This window comes from Mizuhopecten yessoensis, unplaced genomic scaffold, assembly GCF_002113885.1.
Source record: "Mizuhopecten yessoensis strain PY_sf001 unplaced genomic scaffold, ASM211388v2 scaffold10729, whole genome shotgun sequence".
Classification (NCBI taxonomy): domain Eukaryota; kingdom Metazoa; phylum Mollusca; class Bivalvia; order Pectinida; family Pectinidae; genus Mizuhopecten; species Mizuhopecten yessoensis.
In genome coordinates, this window is record NW_018408692.1 from 90140 (window position 1) to 104786 (window position 14647).

Genomic DNA, 14647 nt, shown 5'->3' on the forward strand with positions numbered 1-14647 from the left:
TACATGTATAACTATATAAGTATAGTACATGTATAACTATATAGGTATATTACATATATAACTATATAAGTATAGTACATATATAACTATATAGGTATAGTACATGTATAACTTAATAGGTATAGTACATGTATTTGTACATTACACATCAATGTCAGTATTTGACGTAACGTTATAAATATGTGACAAAAGGATGTTATATATGTTATAAGTTTATGCGGGCAGAGATATTTATGAACTTTATTGTGATTGAACATTATTTCAAAGCAAATCCAAAAATCAAATAAAAGACTAACGACTTTCCACTGCATTATGTGTGTATCATAGCTCTGCAAACGATAGTGGTATGCTTAACATCAGTCCACGACAGGTTATACAGCATGACACGCAAACACACAATTTCTTTCCTATACTAAATTAGTACTTAATCAATAGAATATCGTTCTCATTTATGCAATTTCCCAAAAGGCAATTTCAATGTTATGCAAGTCACACTGGCATGAACAAAATGCCGTCATTATCGAAAAGTTGCTGTTCCCTTGTCAAGTAATACAGTAGCAAAACAATGATAGAAATAAGAGGAAGGGTTATCTTTTTAAAATTCTATTAATTCTATGCATAAAGCAAAATAGAGTTAGTAAATACTACATGATATGGTCATTTTATTAAAATAACGGAATCATTATTGGTACTTTAGGTTTATCTTTGTTGTTATTGAAACGCTAAGGAACGAGAGACTAGAGCATGTGACCATTCTTTTAATAGATACGTGAACGATCTATCTGATCTGATTAACAACCAATTATCATTTGTTCTTTCCGAATATGATTTTCTGTTATTATCAGATACACTGTAACTTACTTCTAATTTCTTCATCAGAGGAGCAGCTTGCTAACCTTGCTATACACGTTATTTAATATCTTACAACTAAAAAATACCTCAGAACATCCTTTTTTTATATGTCAAAGTGTTAGCAGACACAATAATCATTTCGGCATTAACAAATCAATGTCACAAAGAGTACACATTCTTGCATTTAACGCTGAAATTTGGTATATGAACAAATAGCAATGGCTTTATGTTTAAAAACGAGAAGAATTACACAGAACTCCTCATTCATAGATAAATTGTACCAATCTAGCTTCAAGTTTACATGCTCATGAACTGCAGAGGAGGGTATTAAATATAGGGTCAAGAGCTGAGTTGGGACTCAATGTATGTCATAATTTTATGTAGAAGTATCAATGTCTGGACTTTTACTGGACAAGACATGTACGTACCTTTGGTACATTAAGAACGTAGTTAAAAGTCAATATAATACATTGAGCGATACCAATCACATACTAACATCTCTAATGAAACGTGCAAGCAAGACTTGCATTGTAAAAGTTGTTTGTTTTTTTTGAAAGTAACAAGTGTTGACTAAACGCAATTAACTTTTTCTATGCAAAGATATTAAGAAAAAGTGTTTTCTAAATGAAAACAACTCTCCGTTGATAGTAAGTTTAGGAATGACATATACTGAATTTATATTATGTGTTATTAGCTTGATTTAACAACAGGGGGGGGGGACAAAAATAGTAGGGGATACTTTGTACACAATGTCTTGTAATGGAAGATGAAGAACCGCTCTTCAGGTGAATAGCTAGCTATGAGGAAACATTCAATTGACTTAATTAAAATACGTGAAACAGTAAACACATTTATTTTTGAGTGTGGGCTTGAGTTTCGTTGTTCTAAATCAAACTTAGTTTGTAAATAGAAATGAATAAAATATTGAATTGAATTGAATTAAACTGGAATAGCACTTTTGGAAATAGCAGCATTTTTTAATATCTGCAATTGCCGGGCATGACATTTTTACGGTGACAGTTCATATTCCACTAAACGCCATTAGAATGACATCTATCAGTGTATCTGTGAAAACAGAGCGGTAACCTGTCTCCACTAATGCCGCAGACCTCCTGTGAGAACAGGTCTGATACTCTCAGCTCAACAGTGGTTTATTATCGTTAATATCATACCAACTGTTTATTTGATAGAAACAATTATAAACTACTGTTAACTTAAAATAGCATCACACAAAGAAATTATGTGAAAAGTGCAGTTGTGATGAGAGCGCATCATTTATAAAATATAAACATAGCTAAAACTAACCAATCTTACTTACAACAACCCAGAACTGCGTGGGAGATAACCAAGTTATATAAAAATATCGTCATATCAATTATAGTGCTAACCCTGGCGTGGGAGGAGGAAGAGCAAGCAGCCCGGTCGTATAACCGCTTTCTCACAGACACCTCAGCGCAGCGACTACATGGATAATACATGAGACAGCGTTTTTCGCACCCACAGCAAACACAAGGCCTATCTGTAGTCGTCATCCTTCGGAAGCTTTGAATAATGTTAATGTCACGGGTTAACAGTTTTTATGAGGTAGTGTGTAAATTTCGGGGTTTTTTCATGTAAATCTCTTTTTGTCAATAATGATATAGTGATGAGTACCTCTAATATCCAATGTATTGTCTGTCCTTGCACCTAACAGTTCCGTGACAAAGGCTGGTACACATTGTTGGACAGTATACGACATAAAAGGAACTTATATCATTACACCTCTTTAAAATTACCCATTAATATATTTATACAGAAAAGGTACAAATAATAAAAGATGTGATCGGTGCAAAGCAATAGACTGCTCTGTTGCACTGATATGTAGTGTGATTATCTGATCAGTCAGGCGCTCACAATGACGCCATTGCCGTGTTTGTCTCGGTGCAATGTTTCCCAAATGAGAAAACAGTCATTCAAATGGCAAGGTTAGGAATACAACCAAACAAACGGACTGAGCTAACGTTATGTATGTAAATGTTTGATGGATTCTTTACTTAACAAATTGTACAAATATAAGGTCATAACCGAGGCACTGGAAATCGTGTTGCTCCTTTGATAATAGTTTGAGTAGTGTAACAGTTTGAGCATCCGGTAAAACATCGGGATTCTTGAAATCTTGGCTATATCTACATATAAACAATGAAACATTTCCATTTCCGTTGTTCAGATTTCAGATTTATATCTTTAATCAAAAGTATAATAAAAAAAGACATAAGTATTACAAGTAAATATTTTCTCTAATTGAAAATTGTTGATGTCTTGTTCCTGATGATTTTACAATTATCGGCTATTAATCAACGATGGAAATTTCCGAACGGTTTCTGATCTGATCAAAAGAAAATACAACCGTGTTCCCGCAAAAATAAATGTTACGACGCTTGATGCCGTAAAACACTTTGTCAAAAGAAGCATGAACCGAAAACAAAGAAGCAGAAAAAACGAACATAATGTTCTGTCTTGTTTTGAACGTAGGTATAAGGATTTGTTCGTCAAAAAATGAAATATGTTTAAACGTAACTGTGTTGTATACTTCAGCAATGTAGTACACTGTATACATGGTACCCTACCACAACAGACACCACAGACCAGCCAGTACAATGTAGTACACTGTATACATGGTAGCTTCCCAAACTAGACACCACAGACCAGCCCCTACAATTTAGTACACTGTATACATGGTAGCTTACCAAACTAGACACCACAGCCCAGCCCCTACAATGTAGTACACTGTATACATGGCAGCCTACCAAAACAGACACCACAGACCAGCCCCTACAATGTAGTACACTGTATACATGGTAGCCTACTAAAACAGACACCACAGACCAGCCCCTACAATGTAGTACACTATATACATGGTAGCCTACCAAAACAGACACCACAGACCAGCCCCTACAATGTAGTACACTGTATACATGGCAGCCTACCAAAACAGACACCACAGACCAGCACCTACAATACACATGGTAGCCTACCAAAATAGGCTTCCAGTGTGTAAAATCTGCCTCAACTATTGAAGTGATATTGCCCTGTCAACAAACTGGATGGTTGCTATGATCATCCTTATATAATAAAAATAATATATTTACTCTTTACAGCTACATGATGTACCCTATAAAATGATTATGTCACTTTCCATTCAATGATTTTAATTCAATCATTATCATCTAGTTTGATTAATGTATTAATTTCAAACTAGCATTAATTATAACTATACATCTTGTTCTTTTTCTGGCAGCGACATTTTTAAGATAATGTCTTACCAATAACACATTCGGACATAATAGATACGTATATCCCTGAAACTTGTCCCTCGTTTGTAGCGTGGTAAACCTGATTTTTATATCACAATTGTCTTATACTCGTAACTATAATAAAGGCTAAGTTTGTTTTTAACACAACCAGGAATTGAAAACTAATTTTGCGAGCTTTCGAAAACGTCTGTTTCCTATGTCAAGCAAAGAGTGTAAATGGCCGGTGTCTGGACTCTGAACGGCTGAAAACAACTCACTAAGACACAGTGGGCCGAATCAGTAAAAACAGCTGTCAAAATGATAGAGACATTTCGCCCAATTACACTCTTATATTGCAAAGCATTCAAAGGGACGGGTAACATGTTTACCCATTCCGCCCCTTATTAGATGTTAAAATAGGGTCATTCAGACGACTCAGCTGGTGGTCTCCTCGTCTCTGTTCGTCAAACTACCTTCTCACCTGACCCAGAAGTTTTTGTTTTATTTTCCTGAATTTCCAGTTATCCTACCTGTCAAATTCTTTCGAGATGTTCCAGTCTAAGATGTGGTTGTGTGTGTAATTGTAATTGTAATTGTGCATGGTATGTAATGGCTGATTTATTGTATTGTTTCTCCGAGGTTTTCCTTGCATTTCTAGTGTAGACTAAGGGGAGGAATGGGTAAACAGGTTGCACGTTCCCCTGACTGCTTGCAGTATAAGTGCAATTAGGCGAAATGTCTCTACATTTTGACAGCTGATTTTACTGATCCACTGTGGCTTAGTGAGATGTTGTCAGCGTTTAAGAGTCGAGGCACCGGCCATTTACACTCTTTGCTTGACAACGGAAACAGACGTTTTCGAAAGCTCGCAAAATTAGTTTTCAGTTCCTGTCTTTGTGTTTAAAACAAACCTATACTTAATTATTCATAACAAACTGATGAATCGTATTCCCAATCATCAATATAACATTAAATCAACACAAATAAAATCAAAAATGTTAAAAACGACAACTTTCAGAGGTATGACATGACGCATTGTAATATAAAGTAATTCCGGCTGCCGAACTTTTAAACCCTAGACAAACTGTAGGTTCATTTTGAAAACCATTAAACGTGTCGTTACGTATAAATACGTTTAAATGGGTCTCCTTCCTTCTTGAAGCATGGTTATTGTTTAATAAAAATGTACTTACTAGGTGGTAGATGGTATTACGGAACCCCACCTCGACAAAAGTACATACAAGTATAATTAGTACTGTCTACAAAGGTTAGACACATGCCGTGTAAACACTAATACGGCGTTATACCTCCCGTCAGGGTTCATATCACTTAGTCCTGGCTTGCCGTGTCTCCGATATTTAGCCTTATAGAGGAGATTTGCAGTTAATCTAAAACTAAATGAGATTAAAAAGAAAAGAAAAGCAGGCAAATTGCTTCTTTATGAAATCCTCATTTTTTTCAATTGGGCGACAATAAAAGTGATCGGTACTGTGGGTGTTTTAATCCCTGTTTTCTCCAGCAATATTCCTGGAGGCCTTACCATCAGTACTTTTTTTACTAATCAAAAGGTTTCTTAGAATAACAAGAGGATTATGAATATCGTTACGGGGGGTAAAGTTCTGCCTCGGTTTCATATTATGTCATACATACCAATGAAGGCGAAAATACTTAAGTCCTTACCATAAACAACAACGATACCGGTGGGCGGAGCCTGCTTCCGAACTCGGAAGCATTTGGCTCCATTGCCATCAAAGGGGTAGTTTGGACGTGAAGCTATACAGCTTATGGTTTACAAATATTTTCAAGTTAAAACTTTCTCTGCAGTGTGTATCGGTATAATTAAACGGTTAAAGTATGGGGTTGAGGGATATAGCAAGTTTCTGGTGTCCCTTCACCATGTCTATTTCCTTCGGCTTCGCCTCGGGAAATACACCTGTTCTCGGGACACAAGAAACTTGCCATATCCCTCATCCCCATACTTTAAATGTATACTAACATACCCTACCATAGCTAATTAACATACCCTACCATAGCTAACTAACATACTCTACCATAGCTAACTAANTCTACCATAGCTCACTAACATACCCTACCATAGCTAACTAACATACCCTACCATAGTTAACTAACATACCCTACCATAGCTAACGAACATACCCTACCATAGCTAACTAGCATACCCTACTATAGCTAACTAACATACCCTACCATAGCTAACTAACATACCCTTCCATAACTAACTAACATACCCTACCATAGCTAACTAACATACCCTACCATAGCTAACTAACATACCAAACTATAGCTAACTAACATACCCTACCATAGTTAACTAGAATACCCTACCATAGTTAGCTAACATACCCTACCATAGTTAACTAACATTCCCTACCATAGTTAACTAACATACCCTGCCATAGTTAACTAACATACCCTACCATAGTTAACTAACATACCATACTAAAGCTAACTAACAAACCCTACCATAGTTAACTAACATACCCTACCATAGTTAACTAACATACCCTACCATAGTTAACTAACGTACCCTACCATAGCTAACAAACATATCCTACCATAGTTAACTAGAATACCCTACCATAGCTAACTAACATACCATACTATAGCTAACTAACATACCCTACCATAGCTAACTAGAATACCCTACCATAGTTAACTAACATATCCTACCTTAGTTAACTAACATACCCTACCATAGCTAACTAACATACTCTACCTTAGTTAACTAACATACCCTACAATAGCTAACTAACATACCCTACCATAGTTAACTAACATACCCTACCATACTTAACTAACATACCCTACCATAGCTAACTAACATACCATAATATAGCTAACTAACATACCCTACCATAGCTAACTAACATATCCTACAATAGTTAGCTAACATACCCTACCATAGCTAACAAACATATCCTACCATAGTTAACTAACATACCCTACCATAGTTAACTAACATACCATACTATAGCTAACTAACATACCCTACCATAGTTAACAAACATATCCTACAATAGTTAACTAGAATACCCTACCATAGTTAACTAACATACCCTACCATAGTTAACTAGAATACCCTACCATAGTTAACTAACATATCCTACAATAGTTAACTAACATACCCTACCATAGTTAGCTAACATATCCTACCATAGCTAACTAACATACCCTACCATAGTTAACTAACATATCCTACAATAGTTAACTAACATACCCTATCATAGTTAGCTAACATATCCTACCTTAGTTAACTCCCATATCCTACCATAGTTAACTAACATACCCTATCTTAGTTAACATCATTCTCATTCTCAGACATCTGACGTTTTTTCACCAACTTCCCCACACTATTCACTCCAGTAATGTTCTTCACTGTCAGCAGACGTCGACACTATTCACCCAAGTAATGTTCTTCACTGTATCAGCAGCCGTCGACACTATTCACCCCAGTCATGTTCTTCACTGTCAGCAGACGTCGACACTATTCACCCAAGTAATGTTCTTCACTGTATCAGCAGCCGTCGACACCATTCACCCCAGTCATGTTCTTTCACCCCAGTAATGTTCTTCACTGTCAGCAGCCGTCGATTTTACTCACCCCAGTAATATTCTTCACTGTCAGCAGCCGACGACACTATTCACCCCAGTAATGTTCTTCAATTTTTCAGCAGACGTCGACACTATTCACCCCAGTAATGTTCTTCACTGTATCAGCAGCCGTCAACACTATTCACCCCAGTAATGTTCTTCCCTGTCAGCAGCCGTCGACACTATTCACCCCAGTAATGTTCTTCACTGTCAGCAGACGTCGACACTATTCACCCTAGTAATGTTCTTCACTGTCAGCAGCCGTCGATTCTATTCACCCCAGTAATGTTCTTCACTGTCAACAGACGTCGACACTATTCACCCGAGTAATGTTCTTCACTGTATCAGCAGCCGTCGACACTATTCACCCCAGTCATGTTCTTTCACCCCAGTAATGTTCTTCACTCTCAGCAGCCGTCGATTCTATTCACCCCAGTAATGTTCTTCACTGTCAGCAGACGTCGACTCTATTCACCCCAGTAATGTTCTTCACTGTCAGCAGCCGCCGACACTATTCACCCCAGTAATGTTCTTCACTGTCAGCAGCCGTCGACACTATTCACCCAAGTAATGTTCTTCACTGTACCAGCAGCCGTCGACACTATTCATCCCAGTCATGTTCTTTCACCCCAGTAATGTTCTTCACCCTCAGCAGCCGTCGATTCTATTCACCCCAGTAATGTTCTTCACTGTCAACAGACGTCGATACTATTCACCCAAGTAATGTTCTTCACTGTATCAGCAGCCGTCGACACTATTCACCCCAGCCATGTTCTTTCACCCCAGTAATGTTCTTCACTCTCAGCAGCCGTCGAGTCTATTCACCCCAGTAATGTTCTTCACTGTCAGCAGCCGTCGACACTATTCACCCAAGTAATGTTCTTCACTGTATCAGCAGCCGTCGACACTATTCACCCCAGTAATGTTCTTCACTGTCAGCAGCCGCCGACACTATTCACCCCAGTAATGTTCTCCACTGAGCCAATTATTCAGCAGCCGTCGAAACTATTCACACAAGTCATGTTCTTTACTTTTGTCAGCAGACGTCAACACTATTCACCCCAGTAATGTTCTCCACTGAGCCAATTATTCAGCAGCCGTCGAAACTATTCACACAAGTCATGTTCTTCACTGTGTCAGCAGCCTTCGACACTATTCACCCAAGTAATGTTCTTCACTGTGTCATTAGCCCTCGACACTATTCACCCCAGTAGTTTTCTTCACTGAGCCGTCGACACTATTCACTCCAGTCATGTTCTTCACTGTATCAGCAGCCGTCGACACTATTCACCCCAGTAATGTTCTTCACTGTCAGCAGACGTCGACACTATTCACCCCAGTAATGTTTTTCACTGTCAGCAGAATTCGACACTTCTCACCCCAGTAATGTTCTTCACTGTCAGCAGAAGACGACACTTTTCACCCCAGTCATGTTCTTCACTGTCAGCAGCCGTCGACACTATTCCCCCCAGTAATGTTCTTCACTGTCAGCAGACGTCGACACTATTCACCCCAGTAATGTTCTTCACTGTCAGCAGACGTCGACACTATTCATCCCGGTCATGTTCTTTCACCCCAGTAATGTTCTTCACTGTGTCAGCAGACGTCGACACTTTTCACCCCAGTCATGTTCTTCACTGTCAGCAGACGTCGACACTATTCACCCCAGTCATGTTCTTTCACCCCTGTAATGTTCTTCATTGTCAGCAGCCGTCAACTCTATTCACCCCTGTAATGTTCTTCACTGTCAGCAGCCGTCGACACTATTCACCCCAGTAATGTTCTTCACTGTCAGCAGCCGTCGACACTATTCGCCCCAGTCATGTTTTTTCACCCCAGTAATGGTCTTCACTGTCAGCAGCCGTCGACACTATTCACCCCAGTAATTTTCTTCACTTAGCCGTCGACATTATTCACCCCAGTCATGTTCTTTCACCCCAGTCATGTTCTTCACTGTCAGCAGCCGTCGATTCCATTCACCCCAGTTATGTTCTTCACTGTCAGCAGACGTCGACACTATTCACCCCAGTCATGTTCTTCACTGTCAGCAGACGTCGACAATATTCACCCCAGTCATGTTCTTTCACCCCAGTAATGTTCTTCACTGTGTCAGCAGACGTCGACACTATTCACCCCAGTAATGTTCTTCACTGTCAGCAGCCGTCGACACTATTCCCCCCAGTCATGTTCTTCACTGTCAGCAGCCGTCGATACTATTCACCCCAGTAATGTTCTTCGCTGTCAGCAGCCGTCGACACTATTCACCCCAGTAATGTTCTTCACTGTATCAGCAGACGTCGACACTTTTCCCACCAGTTATGTTCTTCACTGTCAGCAGACGTCGACACTATACGCCCCAGTAATGTTCTTCACTGTCAGCAGCCGTCGACACTATTCCCCCCAGTCATGTTCTTCACTGTCAGCAGCCGTCGACACTATTCACCCCAGTCATGTTCTTCACTGTCAGCAGACGTCGATACTATTCACCCCAGTAATGTTCTTCACTGTCAGGTGACGTCGAAACTATTCACCCCAGTCATGTTCTTCACTGTCAGCAGACGTCGACACTATTCGCCCCAGTCATGTTCTTCACTGTCAGCAGCCGTCGATAGTAATGTTCTTCACTGTCAGCAGACGTCGACTCTATACACCCCAGTAATGTTCTTCACTGTATCAGCAGCCGCCGACACTATTCACCCCAGTCATGTTCTTTCACCTCAGTAATGTTCTTCACTGTGTCAGCAGACGTCGACACTATTCACCCCAGCCATGTTCTTCTCTGTCAGCAGAGGTCGACACTATTCCCCCCAGTAATGTTTTTCACTGTCAGCAGCCGCCGACACTATTCACCCCAGTCATGTTCTTCTCTGTCAGCAGATGTCGACACTATTCACCCCAGTAATGTTCTTCACTGTCAGCAGCCGTCGACACTATTCACCCCAGTAATGTTCTTCCTTGCCAGCAGACGTCGACACTATTCACCCCAGCCATGTTCTTCTCTGTCAGCAGATGTCGACACTATTCACCCCAGTAATGTTTTTCACTGTCAGCAGCCGTCGACACTATTCACCCCAGTCATGTTCGTCACTGTCTGAAGACGTCGATATTATTCACCCCAGTAATGTTCTTCACTGTCAGCAGCCGTCGATACTATTCACCCCAGTCATGTTCTTTCAACCCAGTAATGTTCTTCATTGTCAGCAGACGTCGAGACTATTCACCCCAGTCATATTCTTCATTGTCAGCAGCCGTCGATACTATTCACCCCAGTAATGTTCTTCGCTGTCAGCAGCCGTCGACACTATTCACCCCAGTAATGTTCTTCACTGTATCAGCAGACGTCGACACTTTTCACACCAGTTATGTTCTTCACTGTCAGCAGACGTCGACACTATTCACCCCAGTAATGTTTTTCACTGTGTCAGCAGCCGTCGACACTATTCACCTCAATTTCATTGCTGATCTTTATAACACAGGCAGGATATTTGCTGACAAATAGTTTAGTACTCGAGTGTAATGTGTATCCCTTGTAATTAGTGATTATTCCTCTCCATACGTCCTGTTAAAGATCTTATTTATAGAGTGACGTCACTTACAGTCTGAGCGTTTTAACCGTTTGACCGATAGGGAAAGAGGCGTATATTTTGGCTTATGATCAAAATTTTCCTTTTGTAGTACAAGAAAATTGGACATAAAAAGCTGCATTTTTTCGTGTAATCTTGAACACATTCTGTCTGCATATATCTGAATGAATTCGTTGACTGAAAAGTACGAATTCCAAATGTTATGCATAATTGCAACCACATTCAATATTTACGAAACAAGATGCTGCATGCTTTAAATAATTCCCTCTATCATGGCACCGTACCGTTTAAATAAGTTAGTAAATCGTGGATTACAAGGTATGAAGCCTTCCGGTTAGACTCGATCATCTACACAGAATCGTCCATGTTTTAATGTGTCTTTCCCTTGTGACAAATATTCACGCTGTTAAATTTAGGTCATGACGTTGTTGAGCAAGAACTAAGAGCTTTAGTTATTGTATAATCTTTGGTGTCATGTACAAATGCCAGCTTATATTTATCTACTTATACATACAACTTTTGTTAAAACATTTGAACTGAACTTCAAAATCAAAATCAAAATAATAATTTGGACGGTTAGAGCTTTACGTCTGCTGCATGACCAAGTAAACACCTGTCACAATGTCGCCGATCCTCATTTGCAGCGTGTAAAACAAGACATACAGAACGTCCGGTGTCCGCATAAAATTAAACCAAAATCAGATATCAGAATGAAGATTCACCTTACTTCTCGAGTCAACAGCAAAGTTTATATACAGACTGTTACGATATAATAAACTGTCTGTGTCAACGTGAAACTACACTGGTATGTGTAGACACTTGTGTATCATTTCTTTTAAAACTAATAAAGCCAATATAAAAACGTACATATCAACCAGTCAAAGGGACGATTATAAAGAACTCCAAGTCAAATAACAATTGATTTTATTTTTTAAATATTTCTACTTTATATTCAATTGTATTAACTGCATCATTTTATTGTCAATGAGTCAGTTTTATTGTCAATGAGTCAGTTGCGATTGCGTATTACCCTGTTTAAAAATAACATACAACCCATGTACGAGATGCTTCATGAACCTCTTTCTTCTATCATTAATATTATTTTATTAAAGAAAAAAACACTATTAAATATATTTTTTATTTTTTGATATATTTGATCGGAGAAATGTTAGGGTGTTGTGAAAATTAAACGGTTTCACCCTAATGAAGAGCACGTAAATCAGGCTGATATTTCCACAGGAAATTTGAATTCCTTTGATGCACTGTAAAGCGCATACGAATTGTGTTTACGAACTTCAGCATCATAGGCATTTATGCGCGGAATGTGGACGGTTTGTGTATTTAATGCAATAATTTCACGGGGTTATCAAAGCGCAGTATTGTATGGCGTTAGTAAAGGCTCGCTACATAGCGATGTCAGTGGCTCGTTAAACACCCCGGAGCTTTTCCTTACACGTGTCATAAAGGTAAATAGGAAAATCTGGAAGTACCGCAAGTCTTCAATCTTTGTAAATATTGATTTTAGTTTATTGATATACTGGCAGCTCGTGAAATTGTAATTAAGAAATAGCAGATAGTAACATTGCGGAATCTTAAGATTAGTGAAGAGTCGAGTCATATTTTAAACTGAAAATATTTAACGTATCAGCAAAATTATGAGTATTGTTCAATTTTGTTGCCATACTTAGCGTTTATTACGAAAATACTGTCCATTTACTCCAAGCTCTTGTTACGCTCCGCGGTAGAATTGAATGCATTCAAAGAAAGCGCCACCACTTGTTACCGACTCAATATTCCTCTACCTTTATATCTAGAGAAAAACAACATATTGGCTATGATTGGCTTGAATTTTCGGTTTCGTTTTTATATAGCCATTTTAGACAAATATTTCCTATGTATTTCATCATTATATATTCGCTAAGCTACATACATGTAACTGAAGAATTTCCGATGAAAACTACGTCCCAAGAGCATTATACAGTGTCGTTATGAAGGGTCAGTTGATGCCAACTTGAAAAGTACAAAGTACAGTTTTCCATAACATCATGTTACCAATCATGCTGGTTTAAAATAAGACATTTTAAATGATCTGCAATTCCTCTGTATATGTCGTAAAGATTGTTTGAGTCTAAATATAGACAACAATAGAAATGTGTCCCTGTACACATTGGCATTCTAAGCGCACCTGTTCTACACACGGGTTCAGCAAAGCGCAAATTCCATAAGAATGTCTACAAATTTATTTTATAATGTTTCATAATGGGTAAACCTTTATATTGTTTGAAGACGTTCACCTTGTCAGCGTAAAAACACATAACTGTGATTACACATAGAAGTAGATATGTTTTCAGCAGATTATATAATATCAATTTAAACGTTTCCGTATGACTGCGGTATATCTAAAAGAAGCACTTTGTAAATCGTCTCATCTTCCGTCTAGCAAATTAAGGCAATAGCTGTTCCGAAATTATAACATTGGCGATATGCATTCCCATGAATCAACTTTTAAACCATAAAACTATCAGTTTTAACATGATCATTACAGAAAATAGCATCTGATGTTGTTTACATGGGTTACAGTTAGAGCTTAGCGCCTTGGGGAGAACATTTAAACACAGGTGAGTGTACTTATGATATTCGTCAAATGCTTCGCCAACTGTCTTAGACGGTTATAGTAAGAAGATAACAGTGAAAAAATAAATGATAACTTACCATGAAATCGAGAGCGAAGTGCCGCTATGTCGAGTTCCCTGCGAGGTCCCGATGTTTTCAACCGAGGAATGTAAAACCCCGAGGTAATTCCGAATTGTCCGACGATTAGTGTTAGAAGCAGACAACACCAATAAACTAGTCCACACTGTTGCATATCTACAACAAAATGAAAGTAGAACCTATCACAGACTGTCCGGTATTATCTCTAAGACCGTCCCTAAATCATCAACCAGCGAATCGGTAACATAGCGGGGCATTCCTTCAAGTTCCCGAACCGAATGATGAACAAGAACGCCGAAGGACTTTGGCACTGCAGCAAAAGCAATGCAAACGATTTAGAACATTCGTTTCATCCCTGATCACTCATAATTTTATAGACGAATGTGTACCATAAGTCAAAGACAGCAACGATATATGAGAGATTGTGAGAAGCTCTCTACACGCAACCTTGTAGGATTTTAATTTTATCTGATGCAATTACAAAGCTGTCAGGCCGTGTCCAGATTTGTACTAACGGCTTCATTTCTTTGTTACTTTTTAACCCAAAGATATCGCCGTACCTCCTATAAATCACATTCAGGTATGCAACACTCTGACGTCGACACTAGTTATGGT

General features: G+C 38.7%; 1 long non-coding RNA gene across 1 annotated transcript in view; it reads right to left on the reverse strand.

The window, feature by feature from the left end:
- The window catches only part of LOC110462026, a 47848-nt gene extending 33672 nt beyond the window's left edge, over positions 1–14176 (reverse strand). The window contains exon 1 of the long non-coding RNA XR_002464221.1: positions 14033–14176. This is a non-coding gene — a long non-coding RNA (uncharacterized LOC110462026). The remainder of the gene's footprint in view (positions 1–14032) is intronic.
- Positions 14177–14647: the final 471 nt, after the last annotated feature.